At 45.2% G+C, this 18540-nt stretch overlaps 1 protein-coding gene across 3 annotated transcripts in view; it reads right to left on the bottom strand.

The window, feature by feature from the left end:
- Positions 1–18540, bottom strand: part of LOC134227432 (zinc finger protein 704) — a 302312-nt gene that overhangs the window by 146641 nt on the left and 137131 nt on the right. The gene's annotated exons all lie outside the window — the stretch shown is intronic.

Genomic DNA, 18540 nt, shown 5'->3' with positions numbered 1-18540 from the left:
GACTTGTTTTTTTATACTTCGAACTTTTTACAAGTTTTTTTTTAATATTTGTTTGGTTACGTATAGTTGAGTACCTATCTACTTTCTCATAGTGTTGAGTTTTGCAGATTCACATGGTTTTGAAGTGTTTGCACAATACATTTTCTGGTAGTTTCTTCGAATTCATCATTAATTTCCACACTCAATCTATTGCATATTGTAATTTTACTAATTTATGAGGGGTTACAGATGTCAAAACTAAAAATATTGCAATCGAAGGAGAATTAGAGGATCACAGTGAGGCGCTCCGAAAAACATAAAATAATGTCGAGCCTTCATTTTTTTTAGTTTTGTTTATTTTATAGGCTCGAGGCGCCATTAGGCATTACAGAGCAAGCCCTCATTTTCAATTACATGATTTTTTGATTTTTTTATTCGGTGTTTGCTTCTACATGTTGGATTCTACATAAGTCCCCATATGTACTGAAGGACAAAGTCATTAGGAGACGGAAAAACCGTTTTCCGCGCCCAATATCATAAGGGCGTAACTTCATTTATCGATTTTTTATTTAGGTAATAACTCCACAGGATTGTAAGATGCAGCCATCTTTTATCGCCCGTAACCATTAAATCGGCGGAAATTTTAAAAACATCGCTCACCTACCGAAAATAGGTTCTGCATGACGTCAAATACACAAACGACGATGTAAGTGAATAATGCTACGTTTAGACAAGGCAAGTGAATTAAGCAAGTCGCTTGAATCGAACGCGAATTGAACGTGTAAACACCTTAATTCATTTCACTTGAACGAAAAGAAAGTTGAACATGTTCAACTTTTGGCAAGTCAATTGAATTCAACTGAGTTGTTCAATTCACTTGCCCTGTCAAAACGTAGCATAACTGAAGATTCATTCAAAATATTCACAAACAGAAAAAAAAACTGGCGACGATCACCGGGAGTGTTTGGCAGAGCTGTACCACCACATCAGCAAATACGATTCGTCTCTTGCGGCAGACCAGCCTGTGTGGTGGTGCTCGATCTGCGGACCATTTTGAAACACAAGAGATTCTTGATCGAAAACACGTTTGCATTTTGAATCGGGGCTTCAAGTTCCTGTACCTAATCGGCGATAAACTAAAGCCACAAACGCAATACAACGGAACGGCGACGGAAACGGCAAATTTGACAGAAAATATATGGGCTATCTGTCAAATTTTCCGTTTCCGTCGCCGTTCCGTTGTATTGCGTTTGGGGCTTAATGGTGAAGACGTTAGACTACATCAATACGTTAATCGAGTATTGTGAGGATGAGATATATTACAAATTGGGTAATCCACTTCCAGTGTGCATTGATGACAGATATGCAAATATCATCCGTATAACGGATTGGTGGTCATGCGTAGTCATCATCGGTTAGTGAATAGACGAATCCAAGTAAAAATAAGAAGAAGACACACGACGGTGTTAACTTTGACAGATCCTACAGTACAGCATAGGGAGATAATTTTAAAATGCTTTCTAGACAAATTGTAATTAAAATCTGATTGATGTACGATACGGAAAAAGTTCTGAATTACATATTCGGAAGCTTATCTCAATTATTTGAATATTTTCCAAAAATGTAACTATCATACAGCCCGGAACTTTTCCATATCATACTTCAATCAGATTTTAATTACATTTTGTCTAGAATTTATTATAAGCATTTTGAAATGATCTTCCTATGCTGTGCTGTAGGATCTGTCAAAGTTAACACCGTCGTGTGTCTTCTTCTTATTTTTACTTGGATTCGTCTATAGCAGGCCATGACTTTGACTTCTTCTTCGTCGGGAAATTAGACAGTGGAATCGGGCCACACATTTGGCGATTCTGCCAAGCTGTTTCTGATTGAAAATTATTGTTGTGGGGAGTGATTAGGACATTTTTCATCGGTTTCGGCTTGAGATGTCAAAAATGCTCTGAAAGAGCAACGGTTTAAGTAGTTTGTTCTCATTGGTTTCGACTTACGATGTCGGTGACCCTCTGGAAGATCGCCGGATTAAATGATTTGCTCATCGGTTTCGACTTGTGACGTCGAAGGCGCTCTGGAAGAGCTCCGCATTGAATGATTTGTTGTTTTAATCGATATCTTCATAGATCATCGAAGGCGATCTGAAGAAGCGCAGACGTAAATGATTCGTTTTCTCATCGGTTTTTAACTTGTAATGTCGAAGCCGCCATGGCCAGATTGAATGATTTGTTTTTTCGTCAGTTTCGACTTATAATGTCGACAGTGCGTTGAAAGCGTGCATGCACCATTGAACAGCGGAATCGGGCCACACAAGAATGCTTCGAGTATTGCTGATTTTGCTAAAAGATGGCATGAAGATGGTATTCCATTCCACAGCAGACTCCATCGGCAAACTAGGATAATGCATTTGCACATACTACTAGTATGAAATTGGAAGATGTCATTGCTGTGAGATAAATACCCTTCAATCTAATCACAGATGCTGTATGTTTTCAGAATTATCTCATCTCTAAATTCAACCCGCACATTCTAAAATGTAGGTAGGTACATTTACCAATTGTCACCCCCCGATGTCGGTAAACAGAAAACATCACAACTATTGCTTTCGCTTTCGAAACGATCTCATTGCCATGCAATTTACATTTATCGACAAATCAAATCAAGGCAAACCAACATCAACGTTATTTAACACAGACAGCATTTGCGATTCCATCAAATCGAAACTGTAAAAGCAGAAAAAGATCGACCCACCTAGCGAAATATAGTTTGACTGGCTTTCTGCATAGTTTATCGTGTTCCATTGTTGAATTCGTCTTTCTACAGTATAAATGCCCGTTGATTCAATATGGGATTCGCAAATATGCTTCTACGTGATAAAACGGGACGAACAAGTTTATGAGCCAAGTTTTAACTGCTTAAATATGATTTATTCTTCTTTGTTGTTTTACTGTTCGGTAGAAACGTAATTTGAAACCATTTGCTTCGTTAATATAATCTAAACTGATGCCAATTTTTAATGATCGCGAAACCTTTCAGCACCAATAAGTGCAAGAAAGCCGAACATAACAACAGCTTATTACGAAGGCAACGAATAGGTATATTGAATGCAGCGTCGTAACATCCAAACCATGGAATGATGGCTCTCATCATTGGACCCAAACAAACATAGCGGAAATAAGGGCAAACGCGTGCGCATGGTACTTTGTAGGTTAGTTTACAATTCTTCAATTTTATCCTGTTCGACCCTTCTTTCAAAAGCCGGATCAAAATGACAGAGAAACTCGTTTTTTTTCTGCAATAAACTTTAAAGGTCAAATAGTCCTTCAATTGCGGGGGGGCTTTTCCTTGCACTTGGTCCCGGCGGTTGCAATGAGGTTTCACTTGATGTTCAGTTTTCACTCTCGCCGTCCGACAGTACTGGTTGGCGCTGATGGATCTTGATCTCATCGGAGGCTCTCCATTATTGCCCCGGCGCGGCGGTGCAATCGAGGTTGCCAATCAAATTTTATGTTATTTCATTATGCTGCTGCTGGTGCTTCGGTCGGTGGCCTCGTGCAGCCGCAACCACAGAAATGCCATTTTTGCCGTGCTATAATCATCGGTCGGTCGTCATGGTAGCGTTCCATTTATTCAATACGAATCATAATTTCGATCTACTTTGGTCGGAGCGATTTGCTGGTCGCTTTCTTTTTTTGGCCCATGGCCAACTGCCAGGCAGCTTACTGCGATTTTTGTTGGCGTAGGTTAACGAATTTAACACTTTGATCGAGTGTTTTATATGTGTGTTTGTGTGTGTGTGCGCCCCAGCACAATCTTCGAATGAACTCCGCTTTAGGTCGCTGCCAGTCTGGTTCGTTTCCTTTCGGTTGTGGCTTCTGCCCAGAAATCTGGGGTTGCCTCAACGGAAAGCTTCTTGGGAGCTGCTGCGGCCCAAAGTTTGTCCTCGCCGTGTCCATGACCTTTACGATGAGTTTGTCATTCAGCGAAGGTCGTTCGTTCGTTTTGGCTGTGCTGCAGCCAGCCAGACGACTGGATGCCACAGCCGCCGTCGTGGGACTTTCCATGTGAAGGTCCTGCACTATGTAAAAAGTGAATCCGCAGACAGACGGGTCTTATGTATACCGCACCTCTCAAGGATTCCAATCCCATCCCGGAGCGAGCGGTGTCTAAGCCTGGCCAGACTCGGCACCATCGAACGTCGAAAATGTTGTACCGAATTACGGAGAAAAAAAAACCGTAGACAGAAAATGTATGAAGAGAATAAATATTGCCGTCGTGAAACCGGCGTAAATAGGGTAATAGCTGCGGTTCTTCGTCGCATCGCTCCCATATTCATCTAATCGTATATAAATTATTGAAAAAAAAAATAGAATGTCAATAATATTATGCGAGTGATATAGCATGAAATCAAGAAGAAATTCTGCTTAATACTTTGTGTCGTTATCAGATGGATGAACGAGCGTAAGATGAAAAACAGAACTGTTCCTCTAGTTTATAAAATGAAGGTTTATGACGGCGTTTTTCTTATTCAGTGATCGGCGACACCTTCCGAGTAGCTTGGCGTTAAAATGGATTTGATTTAACCCGTCAGGGTGACAGGTTGAATTCGTTTTTCCTTACCATTTTAACCTACAACAAAGATGTTTTGAAAGCCTATCACTTACCCGTCGAAAACTAACTTTTTGTGGTAACATCCACGAGCCAAATTTCATATGGCATTCGATTCAATTAAATGAACTGAATGATGACTATGTATAAATAAGTGAATTAATGTATTTTAATGCACTTTTTAACTGCATTTGTAAATGCTGCATTTGCAGCAGATATTTTATCTGAAAATGTTTCTAAGGGCTTAATATGTTCAAGGATAACAAATTGCATTCGATAAGAAAAATCATTTTGAATAAAAAATGGCAGCAATTGAAAACTATTGAAAACTATCGATACATTTATGGATTATTGCAGCCCTAGGCTGGCTCACCTCTACAATGTGAAGGATTAACCTACTTTTGATTTCAAACTATTCTTCGACATCCAATCAGTTCAAAGTCACCTTGTCTTTCAAACTTCACCAAAAATCCTCACCCGATCCCACCACGTCTCCTAACGCCGGTAATTTTTTCGATTCATCCATTAACATTAAGCTGTACCTCGAAACATAGCACCAGCTGGTAGCAGCAAGCAACCGTGAAAAAAAAGCACCAGACAGCACCACATCATCGGTATCGGGAGACACGAGCAGCGAGACCGAAACGGGTGCAGCTTTCGGAAAAACTCCAACCAGACCGTACCCAGACGGTGCGGGGAGCCAACCTGCCGAACCTACCACACTCGATTCATTTCTAAGCTCACTTCACCTGGGCGCTCGCTCGTGGATCCATATTTGTGGTCCACCTCTACCGCCGAAAACGATAGCAAGAAGAACCTCCGTCGTCGTGGGGTATGGAACGAAAACCCACTCGGCGCTGGATGGTGTGTCGGTACATAGAGAATTTGTACGGGACGGGCGAGCTCAGATGATTATTAGTTTTGCAGAATGACAGCGAAGCAGAATACCTCAACTTGTCTCAAGTTGACTTGGCTGCATGCATTTTCTTTATGTACTGGAATCGATGGCGTCGTCAGCGCGTCGTGGCAGTAAATCCGCAAACTAGTTCACGTCCTTTGGTGCTGGTTTTGGCCCCGAGAAGTTTTGGGCAAAGGTCGCTTGAAGGTGATTGGTCCCCGTGTGTCTTTATTTGCGAGAAACCGTCAGCGACGCGGACCGGAGGGGTGTGGGGAAAGTAAATCCATATAAGTGCAACTACGGAGGAACATAATTTGGCACTGGCCGACTTTGGGACGCTTTCTGACATGAAGCACATTTCAAACCAAATCCAAAGAGTCATATTACAAGAAATCATAACACAAAGTATCGTCCCGCGATTTTGGGATTATGTTGATTGTTGTGCTGGAAGTTGAGGAAGTTACGTATCATGGAAGGCCTTTTCTATTTTTTTTAGAACCTAATAATCGTTACGCAATACTCCTGAATGGAATACAGTTTTGCTGAAACAGATCGTGATTGACTTGTTCATGTGAGAAGTTCACAATTGTAAAATTTGTTGCAATATTCTGCTGTTCAGTCACAACAAAAATTACAGATGTCAACTACTTGGAAGGATGAATGTAGAAGATCATTTACTACTAATTTTTTGTTTGAAAAATTTAAATGAAATGAGAATAAAGATCATTGAACAAAACAATGTTGAGTAGCACATCATATTTTAGAGTTTTGAGCGGAATGTCTCTATTTGTCATAAGTCAATCAGAACTATTCTATTTAATTCCATCACCTTGTGACTTAAGTGAATTTACAAATACGTATATCGACTTCTCGAGAGGCATCCGCCTTATGACCAGTGAGCGAATAGAGACAGTAAAGAAAAGTTTTGTAAGGCCCTCTCCAAGCGTCAGCGTCAGCAGAAACATGCGATGAGAAAACAAAAGAAAAATCTCATCTTGAGAGCCAACTCTCACAAACAGCAACATAGTCAGGATCACGATTTACAGGATATACAGCCTGTGCGAAATGTTGTTATTCGACTCCAAAAAATTCGACAAAAAAAAATAAACAGGGAGTATGTGTGAAAGACTGATTTCAACAATCTTTGCAAATGCTTCGAAATTTCCAACATCTCGACATTGTTAAGCGTTTTCTTCACTAATTTCAACACTGAGAAGTGAGTCTAGTGATAATCTAAGTCTGTCGCTTTTCATCTACATATTTTGAATCGAACCAGATTCAGAGTCAAATGAGAGTCTTTTTTGTCGATAGAAAACAGATCATTTGGATGACGGACGTGCACTGCCCACAATCGCATATTTGTCACATGTGAATAGGAAATGCAACTTGGCTTAGAAACCTCGCAGTTATAACTGTGGAAGTGCTTAATGAACACTAAGCTGCGAGGCGGCAATGTCCCAGTGGGGTATTAAATGCCAATGAACAAGAAGTAGAACAGGAAATCCAGCAAAAAAGGAACTGATTTGCAATCATGGGTAGTACAGGAAAGAAAAAATGTATTTAAAACATGCAAACCGGTCTTAAGCTAGTTCCCAGTCCAATAAAAAAACCGGAATAGCTGGCCCAGGTAGTTGGATTTATGTCACAATCTGCACATGAATTTCAAATTGGTGATTGCTTATTTTATGGTAAATGTCGGTCCAAAAATAGTTATTCAAATCGAGTTGATTTGATCTAAATATCGATCAGATAACAGCTGTCGGTTTTGTCTGTTGAATAACCAGATGATACACAACCCGAGCAGGAGAAAATATCGTAATACTACCTGATTCTGTTATCGAGACCTTACACTAGCGGTATCTTTTTCTCGAACGGTACCCTTTCGAACTTTTCCATTGATTGAGGTACCTCCAATTTCTTATGCTGTAAAAAAAAATAAGGGGATATATGAAAAATGTAGCTGAAAGCTAACGGGATATATGACTCTCCTTAAAGTGGGCTGCCATTTTTGTTATTCCGTGAAACCTTCCAATTCAAATTAAGTTTAAACATCAAGCCTCTTAAAAGGAGGCATCCGAGCCTCTTCCAGGCCTCCAGAAACGGGGCTCCCTAGACTCTTGAAATAAGGCTTCTGAGTCTCTTGAAAAAAGGATTGCGAACCTCTTGAAAGGATGGTTCCGGGCCTCTTAAAAGTGGCTTCCGGGCCACTTGAAAGGAAGCTTTCGGGCCTCCTGAAAATAGGCTTCCGGGCCTCTTGAAAGGAAGTCCCCGAGCTTCCTAAAGTGAAGCTTCCAAATCTCTTGGAAAGGGGATTACGAGCCTCTTGAAAGGAGGCTTTTGAGTCTCTTGAAAGGAGGCTTCTGGGCCTCTTAAAATGAGGTCTCCGGGCTTCCTGAAAGGTAGCTTCAAAATCTCTTGGAAAAAGGATTCCAAGCCAAAGGAGGCTTCCGAGCCTCTTGAAAAAAGGCTTGTAAACCACTTCAAAAGAGGCTTTTGACGCTCTTGAAAGGAGGCTTCAAGGCTTCTTGAAAGGAGGCTTCCGCGCCTCTTGAAAGGAGACTTCTGGGCCTCTTAAAGAGAGGCTACAAGGCCATTTGAAAAAAGGCTTCCGGACATCTTGAAAGGAGGCTTCCGGGCCTATTGAAATGAGGCTCCCGGGTCTCTTCAAAGGAGGTCTCCGGGCTTCCTGAAAGGAAGCTTCTAAATCTCCGAGCCTCTTGAACGGAGGCTTCCGAGGTTCTTAAAATGAGGTTTCACAGCCTCTTGAAAGGAGGCTTTCGAGCCTCTTGAAAAGAGGCTTGTAAGTCACTTGAAATGAGGCTTATGTCCTCTTGAAAGAAGGCTTCCAGGCCCCTTGAAAGTGGGCTTTCGAGCATCTTAAAAGGAGGCATCCGGGCCTCCGAAAAGGAGGGTTCCGGGCCGCTTGAAAGGAGGGTTCCGGGCCGCTTGAAAGGAGGGTTCCGGGCCTCTTGAAAGAAGTCTTCTGGGCCTCTTGAGATGAGGCTTCCGGGCCTCTTGAAAGTTGGCTCATGGGCCATTTGAAAAGAGGATTCTGGGCCTCTTAGAAGGAGGCTTCCGGGTCTATTATAAAGAGGCTTCTGGGCCTCTTGGACGGAAGCTTCCGGGCCTCTTAAAAGTAGGCCTTCGGGCCTCTGGAAAGGAGGCTTCCGGGCCTCTTGAAAAAATACTTTCGAGTCACTTGAAAAGAGGCATGTGAGCCACTTGAAAAAAAGGCTTCTGAGCCTCTCGAAAAGAGGCTTCCGGGCCTCTTGAAAGGAGGCATCCGGGCCTCTTAAAAGGAGGCATCCAGGCCTCTGGAAAGGAGGCATCCGGGCCTAGTGAAAGGAGGCTTCTGGACCTCTTGAAAAGGTGCTTTTGGGCCATTTGAAAAGAGGCTTCCGGACTTCCTGAATGGAAGCTTCCAAATTTCTTGGAAACGGGATTTCGAACCTCTCGAAAGGAGGCTTCCGAGCCTCTTGAAAGGAAGCTTCTAGGCATCCTTGAAAGGAGACTTCCGGGCCTTTTGAAAAAAGGCTTCCCGGCATATTGAAAGGAGGTGCCTCCGGGCCTCTTAAAATGCGGCATCCGAGCCTTTGGAAAGGAGGCTTCCGGGCCTCTTGAAACTTCTTGAAAGGAGGCTTCCGGGCCTCTCGAAAGGAGGCTTCCGGGCTTCTTGAAAGGAGGCTTCCGGGCTTTTTGAAAGGAAGCTTCAGGGCCTCTTGAAAGGAGGCTTCCGGGTCTCTTGAAATGAGGCATCCGAGCCTCTTGAAAAGAGGCTTGTGAGCCACTTGAAAAGAGGCTTGTGAGCCACTTGAAAAGAGGCTTCTGATCCTCTTGAAAGGATACTTCCGAGCCTCTTGATAGGAGACTTCCGGGCTTCTGAAAAGAAGGCTTCCGGGCCTCTTAAAAGGAGGCATCCGGGTCTCTGGAAAGAGGCTCCCAGGCCTCTTGAAAGAAGGGGGCTTCCGAGCCTCTTGAAAGGAGGCATCCGAGCCTCTTGAAAACATGCTTGTGAGCCACTTGAAAAGAGATTTTCGAGCCTCTTGAAAGGAGACTTCCGGACCTCTTGAGAGGATGCTTTCAAGCCTCTTGAAATGGGGCTTCCGGCCTCTTGAAACGAGGCCTTCAGGCTTCCAAATCTCTTGGAAAGGGGATTCCGAGCCTTTTCAAAGGAGGCTTCCAAGCCTCTTGGAAGGATGCTTTCGAGCCTCTTGTAAGGAGGCTTCCGGGCCTCTTGAAGGAGGCTTCCGAGCCTCTTGAAAGGAGGCATCCGAGCCTCTTGAAAGGAGGCTTACGAGCCTCTTGAAAAGAGGCTTCTGATCCTCTTGAAAGGAGGATTCCGGGCCTCTTAAAAGGAGGCTTCCGAGCCTCTAGGAAGGAGGCTTCCGAGCCTCTAGAAAGGAGGCTTCCGAGCGTCTTGAAAGCGTCTTCCGAGCGTCTTTTGAGCCTCTTGAAAGGAGGCATCCGAGCCTCTTGAAAGGAAGCTTCCGAGCCTCTTGAAAGGAGGCTTCCGAGCCTCTTGAAAGGAGGCTTCCGAGCCTCTTGAAAGGAGGCTTCCGGGCCTCTTGAAAGAAGGCTTTCGAGCCTCTTGAAAGGAGGCTTCCGAGCCTCTGGAAAGGAGGCTTCCGAGCCTCTTGAAAGGAGGCTTCCGAGCCTCTTGAAAGGAGGCTTGGAGGCCTCTTGAAGGAGGCTGAGCCTCTTGAAAGGAGGCTTCTGAGGCCTCTTGAAAGGAGGCTTGAGGCCTCTTGAAAGGAGGCTTCTGAGGCCTCTTGAAGGAGGCTGGAGCCTCTTGAAAGGAGGCTTCCAGGCCTCTTGAAAGGAGGCTTCCAGGCCTCTTGAAGGAGGCTTCCAAGCCTCTTGAAAGGAGGCTTCTGAGCCTCTTGAAAGAAGGCTTCTGAGCCTCTTGAAAGGAGGCTTCTGAGCCTTTGAAAGGAGGCTTCCTGAGGCCTCTTGAAAGGAGGCTGCCGAGCCTCTTGAAAGGAGGCTGCTGAGCCTCTTGAAAGGAGGCTGCTGAGCCTCTTGAAAGGAGGCTGCTGAGCCTCTTGAAAGGAGGCTGCCGAGCCTCTTGAAAGGAGGCAAGCCTCTTGAAAGAGGCTTCCAAGCCTCTTGAAAGGAGGCTTCTGAGCCTCTTGAAAGGAGGGCTTCTGAGCCTCTTGAAAGGATGCTTCTGAGCCTCTTGAAAGGAGGCCTGAGCCTTATGAAAGGAGGCTTCTGAGCCTTATGAAAGGAGACTCTGAGGCCTCTTGAAAGGAGACTTGAGCCTCTTGAAAGGAGGCTTTGAGCCTCTTGAAAGGAGGCTTCTGAGCCTCTTGAAAGGAGGCTTCGATCCTCTTCAAAGGGGCTTCTGAGCCTCTTCAAAGGAGGCTTCTGAGCCTTTGAAAGGAGGCTTCTGAGCCTCTTCAAAGGAGACTTGAGGCCTTTTGAAAGGAGGCTTCTGAGCCTCTTGAAAGGAGGCTTGAGGCCTATTGAAAGGAGGCGGAGCCTCTTGAAAGGAGGCTTCTGAGGCCTCTTGAAAGGAGGCTTCAAGCCTCTTGAAAGGAGGCTTCGAGGCCTCTTGAAAGGAGGCCTGAGCCTCTTGAAAGGAGGCTTGAGCCTCTTGAAAGGAGGCTTCTGAGGCCTCTTGAAAGGAGGCTTCTGAGCCTCTTGAAAGGAGGCTTCCGAGCCTCTTGAAAGGAGGCTTCTGAGCCTCTTGAAAGGAGGCTTCTGAGCCTCTTGAAGGAGGCTTCTGAGGCCTCTTGAAAGGAGGCTTCTGAGGCCTCTTGAAAGGAGGCTTCTGAGCCTCTTGAAAGGAGGCCTGAGCCTCTTGAAAGGAGGCTTCTGAGGCCTCTTGAAAGGAGGCTTCTGAGCCTCTTGAAGGAGGCCTGAGCCTCTTGAAAGGAGGCTTCGAGGCCTCTTGAAAGGAGGCTTCTGAGCCTCTTGAAAGGAGGCTTCTGAGCCTCTTGAAAGGAGGCTTCAAGCCTCTTGAAGGAGGCTTCAAGGCCTCTTGAAAGGAGGCCTGAGCCTCTTGAAGGAGGCTTCTGAGCCTCTTGAAAGGAGGCCTGAGCCTCTTGAAAGGAGGCTTGAGCCTCTTGAAAGGAGGCCTGAGCCTCTTGAAAGGAGGCTCTGAGCCTCTTGAAAGGAGGCTTGAGGCCTCTTGAAAGGAGGCCTGAGCCTCTGAAAGGAGGCCTGAGCCTCTTGAAAGGAGGCTCTGAGCCTCTGAAAGGAGGCCTGAGCCTCTTGAAAGGAGGCTCCTGAGCCTCTTGAAAGGAGGCTGAGGCCTCTTGAAGGAGGCTCTGAGCCTCTTGAAAGGAGGCTCTGAGCCTCTTGAAAGGAGGCCTGAGCCTCTTGAAGGAGGCTCTGAGGCCTCTTGGAAGGAGGCTTCCGAGCCTCTTGGAAGGAGGCTTCCGAGCCTCTTGAAAGGAGGCTTCCGAGCCACTTGAAAGGAGGCTTCCGAGTCTCTTGAAAGGAGGCTTCCGAGCCTCTTGAAAGGAGGCTTCCGAGCCTCTTGAAAGGAGGCTTTCGAGCCTATTGAAAGGAGGCTTCCGGGCCTCTTGAAAGGAGGCTTTCGGGCCTCTTGACAGAAAGCTTCCAGGCCTTTTGAAAGAAGGCTTTCAATCCTCTTGAAAAGAGGCTGGTGAGCCACTTTGAAAGAGGCTTCCGAGCCTCTTGGAAGGAGGCTTCCGGGCCTATAAAAAGGAGGCTTCCGGGCCTCTTGAAAGGAAGCTTCCGGGCCTCTTGAAAGGAGGCTTCTGAGCCTCTTGAAAGGAGGCTTCCTGACCTCCTGAAAGGAGGCTTCCGGGCCTCTTGAAAGGAGGCTTCCGGGCCTCTTGAAAGGAGGCTTTCGGGCCTCTTGAAATGAGGCTTCCAGGCCTCTTGAAAGGAGGCTTCCGGGCCTCTTGAAAGGAGGCTTCTGGGCCTCTTGAAAGAAAGCTTTCGGGCCTCTTGACAGAAAGCTTCCGGGCCTCTTGAAAGAAGGCTTTCAATCCTCTTGAAAAGAGGCTGGTGAGCCACCTTCAAAGAGGCTTCCGAGCCTCTTGGAAGGAGGCTTCCGAGCCTCTTGGAAGGAGGCTTCCGAGCCTCTTGGAAGGAGGCTTCCGAGCCTCTTGGAAGGAGGCTTCCGGGCCTCTTGAAAGGAGGCTTCTGAGCCTCTTGAAAGGAGGCTTCCAAGCCTCTTGAAAGGAGGCTTCCGAGCCTCTTGAAAGGAGGCTTCCGGGCCTCTTGAAAGGAGGCTTCCAGGCCTCTTGAAAGGAGGCTTCCGGGCCTCTTGAAAGGAGGCTTCCGGGCCTCTTGAAAGGAGGCTTCCGGGCCTCTTGAAAGGAGGCTTCCGGGCCTCTTGAAAGGAGGCTTCCGGGCCTCTTGAAAGGAGGCGTCGGGGCCTCTTGAAAGGAGGCTTCCGGGCCTCTTGAAAGGAGGCTTCCGGGCCTCTTGAAAGGAGGCTTCCGGGCCTCTTGAAAGGAGGCTTCCGGGCCTCTTGAAAGGAGGCTTCCGGGCCTCTTGAAAGGAGGCTTCCGGGCCTCTTGAAAGGAGGCTTCCGGGCCTCTTGAAAGGAGGCTTCCGGGCCTCTTGAAAGGAGGCTTCCGGACCTCTTGAAAGGAGGTTTCCCGACCTATTGTAAGGAGGCTTCCGAGCCTCTTGGAAGGAGGCTTCCGAACCTCTTGGAAGGAGGCTTCCGAACCTCTTGAAAGGATGCTTCCGAGCCTTTTGGAAGGAGGCTTCCGAGTCTCATGGAAGAAGGCATCGGATCCTCTTGGAAGGAGGCTTCCGAGCCACTTGTAAAGAGGCTTGTGAGCCACTTGAAAAGAGGTTTCCGTGTTTTTTGAAAGGAGGCTTCCGGGTCTTTTGGAAGCAAGCTTCCGGCTCTCTTGAAAGGAGGCATTCGACCCCCTTGAAAGGAGGCTTTAGGGTCTTTTGAAAGGAGGCATCCGAGCCTCTTGAAAGGAGGCTTTCGAGTCTCTTGAAAAGAGGTTTGTGAGCCACTTCAAAAGAGGCTTCTGATCCTCCTGAAAGGAGGCATCCGGGCCCCTTAAAAGGAGGCATCTGAGCCTCTGGAAACGAGGTATCCGGGCCTATTGAAATGAGGCTTCCGGCCTCTTGAAATGGGGCTTCCGGGCCTCTTGAACGGAGGCTTCCGCGCTTCCTGAAAGAAACTTCTTGGAAAGGGGATTCCGAGCCTCTTGAAAGGAGGCTTCCGAGCCTCTTGAAAAGAGGCATACGGGCCTCTGGAAAGAAGGCTTCCGAGCCTCTTGAAAGGAGGCTATCGAGCCTCTTGAAAGGAAGCTTCCGAGCCTTTTGAAAGAAGGCTTCCGAGCCTTTGAAAGGAAGCTTCCGGGCCTCTTGAAAGAAGGCTTCCTTGCCTCCTGAAGGGATGTTTTTGAGCCTCTTGAAAAGAGGCTTCCGGGCCTTTTGAAAGGAAGCTTCCGGGCCTCTTGAAAGGTTGCTTCCGGGTCTGTTTAAAGGAGGCTTCCGGGTCTTTTGAAAGGATGCTCCCGGGTCTCTTGAAAGGAGGCTTCTGAGCCTCTTGAAAGGAGGCTTCCAAGCCTCTTGAAAAGAGGCTTTCGAGCCTCTTGAAAGGAGGCATCCGGGCCTCTTGAAAGGAGGCTTCCGAGCCTCTTGAAAGGAGGCTTCCGAGCCTCTTGAAAGGAGGCTTCTGAGCCTCTTGAAAGGAGGCTTCCGAGCCTCTTGAAAGGAGGCTACCGAGCCTCTTGAAAGGAGGCTACCGAGCCTCTTGAAAGGAGGCTACCGAGCCTCTTTAAAGGAGGCTTCCGAGCCTTTTGAAAGGAGGCTTCCGAGCCTCTTGAAAGCAGGCTTCCGAGCCTCTTGGAAGAAGGCTTCCAAGCCTCTTGAAAGAAGGCTTCCGAGCCTCTTGAGAGAAGGCTTCCGAACTTTTTGAAAGGAGGCTTCCGAACCTCTTGAAAGGTGGCTTACGAGCCTTTGATAGGAGGCTTCCAGGCTCATTGAAATGAGGCTTCCGAGCCTCTTGAAACGAGGATTTCGGGCCTCTTAGAAGGAAGCTTCCGGGCCTCTTGAAAGGACGCTTCTGGGCCTCTTGAAAGGAGGTTTACGAGCCTTTTGAAATGAGGCTTCCGGGCCTCTTAAAAGGAGGCTTCCGTGCCTCTCGAAAGGAGGACTTAATCGAGAAGTCGAAATATGTATCTGTCAAAAATACAATCAAGTAGTGGAATAAAAGCGGATTGTACGAACTCGTCTTATGACAAGTAAATTCTTAGGAAAACTATTTAGAATTTATTAGAAAAAATATTTGGAAGTAAATAAAAATATAAATAAATAAATTGATTTTTGGATTTTCGTCGTGAATTTCTTTGGAATTCTCTCGGAAAACTCTTTGAATTTACTCGAGTTCAGTGCGTATTTTCTCTTGTTTCGGACAGCAGAACGATCGCGCGATCTGCCGAAATATTGTGTTCTGCATTGCGCGGCCGGTAATAAAGTTAATCAGTTCAGTGAGTGTTTTTTCGGAGTATCAATCGAGCAAGCGTTGTGCAGTGCGTGTTTTAGTCATCGCGAAGTAGTTAAGGTATCGAATCAGTCTTCGGGAAAATATCGTAACGTCCCTTCTCTGTCCCTTCATACTATGCATACTTAGACATTTGTTTTTACATGATTTTGCGCTCATCTAAAATGTTTACCAAACACAAAATACAATTTGAATATATGAAGGAATATGTTACACAAACTTTGGTTGTTAATGAAAGTCACGTTATAAAAAACGAACAGTGGGTAATGTCTGTGACATAACCGCTAAGTGGACGTAGGACTTGACTTGACCATGCCTTTAAGGTACATAATATGTCCAAATTTCTCACATCAGCTATTTTGGATAAATAATCGGCGTTGCATACCATTCCTTGGCAAAATCTTCTCATCAAACCGAAACAGAAATCAAATCTACCTCGAACAAGAATCATCAAAAAAAAAAATTCAGGAAGTAGGTAACTGTCCGGTCACGTAATATTAGCCTCGAGTCGAGCCTCGACCTTCCTACTGAAGGACTGCCTGAAATAAACCACAAGTTGGCTCAGCAGGGGATGTAGACTGTATCTCAGCCCTTCCACTGAAGGGCCTTCTAATCCGTGCGATAGCGACTGAAGGAGAACATTATTTTTAACTCTTAGAGCCTTGAAAAAGGCTGTTTGCTTCGGCTAAGTGCAAAAAGTAAGAAAACGATATTTTCAAATAACCGCGATTTTCTAGTGATGGTATAAATAAGACTGAATGCTCTGCGAGCGAATGCACTTTTCTTTTATATCTTATTTTGAATCTTCTCTGCTTCCCAATTGGTGGCCCAATCAGCTAGTGTCTTGTATCCCGCTTCTTTGTCAGCCAAAGCGTCATCATCATCAACGCGTTCGAGAAGGGCTTCTTCTTTTTTACGCTTGTTGCTCGCTGCTGGCGTCTATTTCCTAACGGGACTTTTCGCTAGATACAGGCCAATTGGCCCTGACGAAAGCGAGAAAACAAAATGGGGGCCGGCTGATGCTTTTTTATTTCACCCAGCAAGGTACATAGAACGTCAATTTTAAAATACTTATTAAAGCGTTAAAACACATTTTAGCCTAAAATTGTTCACTTTTTTGGATTAGAAATTTAATTTACCTTCATATAGGTAACACGAAAGTTGAATTATTTTGATTAAAAAAACATGTGTAGATGAGGAGCCTAACATGTAGTTTTTCAAAATTCTAACCCTACGTATTTAAAAGTTTTCAACATATCACGGTTAATAACATTTTAAAAGCATTTTAAAATATACTTCACACTTAAAATAAATCGCAGATTTCTGTGAAATTTCACCGAAATCTCAACAGCAGAACTGTTTGGTGAATTATTTTACAGATTTTCGGTGGTTTTGACAGTTGAACAAAGAAAAAATCGCCGAAAATTTGGTGAAATAATTACCGAACAAATCTGCTGTTGAGATTTCGGTGAATTGAAGCAAAATTCACCGAAATCTGTGAAATGATTTAAGTGTGTTCCTATACTTCACCATGTTGAAAAACAGTGATTTCACGCACACGTCCGTCGCCGCTAGATGGCAACAGCGCGGCTGCGTCAAAGCGAATAAGCCGGGCAAGCGAGCTTAGAATTACAGTTCAGGTGGGAAGTACGTGTTCTTTTCTGAGACAACATTGTTAGTAGTAGAAGGAAGGAAACACCCGGAAATGGGATTTCGGGTGATAAGATTTAGAATTGGTAACATGGGACGATCATTCAGTCACCTTCGCTTTGTGTGCGGTCAGTATCAAACAATGTTTATCTACATATTTTTTTTATCAATGCCAAAAAATCCAACATTTGATGCAAAATCGATTGATAGTTTATTAATGTTTGAGCTGTTATCGGTGTTTTTTTATCCAAATAAGATTATGTGAGAGATTTAGACATCTTATGAATCTTTAAAGTCATGGTCAAGCGAAGTCCTTCGTCCACTTCGCGATTAAATCAGAAAAATTATCCACTGTTAGTTTTGACGCTATTTATGAAAATCACGCATAAAATTTTATCTCTAGAATATTGGATTTGGCACCCAAGTACAATTTCTATCCCGAAGGGTATTGAAAGCATTGATATTGATCTCTATTATTGGCTCTCTGAAGAACCGTTTGTTTTTTGGACATACATGCAGCATCATGTGGCTTTTCTTCAGCCTGTCTCGGCTCATCACCGATGCCGGCCGGTCTCGGCTCGACTCTGCTGCTGCTGCCGGTATCTGCTCAGCATTGCTGCTTTGTCGGGTCTGTATGGTGGACTGCTGCTGTACTAGGTAGGTTTCAGCTGATGATGATGGCTTCGATGGTGTCGAGCCGAAAAAGCGGTCGGTGCAGACTTCATTCCCTGCTAAAAGGTGTGAGTGCTGTTCAGTCGAAGATGCGGTTGCTTCGCTTGTCCCGGTCAGAATGAAAGGAAAAAATCGCGTTGCGCTATTTTATGGCTTCTCGGCAGACCCAGCGGCTGCTCATTCGCTGGTGTCTGCACCAATCAGAACGTGGTAATGGAATGATGCAATAATTATGCGGTACCCATATTTATAGGTTCCCTTGATCTCAATGTTTTTCATTGAAAACAGTTTCATGCCTATTGAAACAAGTTTTTCGGGTCTTATCAAGCATGGACATGAAAGGCATACTTGAAATCTGTCGATTGAGGGGCTTACCGCAGAAATTCGTCCATTGAGACGAACGCTATTAACGTTTAAAATCTTTCAACACAGCGTAACGCGGTCGATTTGAATATTTTGGAATGACACCCGGTATAGTAAAGAGAGACGTAAGTCCTACGTCAAAATACGACCAAAAAAGAATCGTGTGAAAATAGAATTATGTGTTTTTTAAATCAAATTATACAACTGTGAATTTTTGATTCCACAAATAAACTCACTCCCCCTTGTATCCCCATCCATCATGCAACTCCCGTTCTGCCGGACTATTTTTCTATGCAAATATTTGGCACTGAATCAATGCACGCGCCGGTGGGTAGGTAAATGAACACCCGGGATAGGATTCGCGAACAACACTGTCACAATTTAGTTCAAAGCTATTTCACGAATCGAGTGGAAAGTTTTGATCTTGGCAGTGAGCTCCGTATCCATCTGGTGATGGCACACTGCACTATCGCAAACGAACGAGTACTCAAAACTACAACCTGCCGTTGCTGTGCTGAATTCGAATAAAATAAATCACGACAAAACGCAGTGAAAGAGTGCAAAAGATCAATCAGCTGACCCTTTAGAATGTTCGAGCCGGATCGGTGGGTGTGTGAAAAATCGCAAAACAAATTTGCCATTTAGCCACTTTGTATCGCTAAACCGCAAAACCAAAACAACTTCAACGAATTCCAACATCATCGGCAGCGTGACGGTGTTTGGTGTTTGTGCGAGAAAAAAAACAGACCAAAATGCAATCATTGCAAATATCACTCGCCCTCGCACAACAAACAGCAAGTCGGGACGGGAGCGCAGCGATTTTCGCGATCTTTTATTTTTGTTTTCATTTTCGTTCGTTGCACCCCATCCGCGCTCACCACCACGTCAGCGCTCGCCACCGTTG

The sequence above is a fragment of the Armigeres subalbatus genome, chromosome 3 (assembly GCF_024139115.2).
Source record: "Armigeres subalbatus isolate Guangzhou_Male chromosome 3, GZ_Asu_2, whole genome shotgun sequence".
NCBI classification, from domain to species: domain Eukaryota; kingdom Metazoa; phylum Arthropoda; class Insecta; order Diptera; family Culicidae; genus Armigeres; species Armigeres subalbatus.
This window is presented reverse-complemented; position numbering and strand designations above follow the sequence as displayed.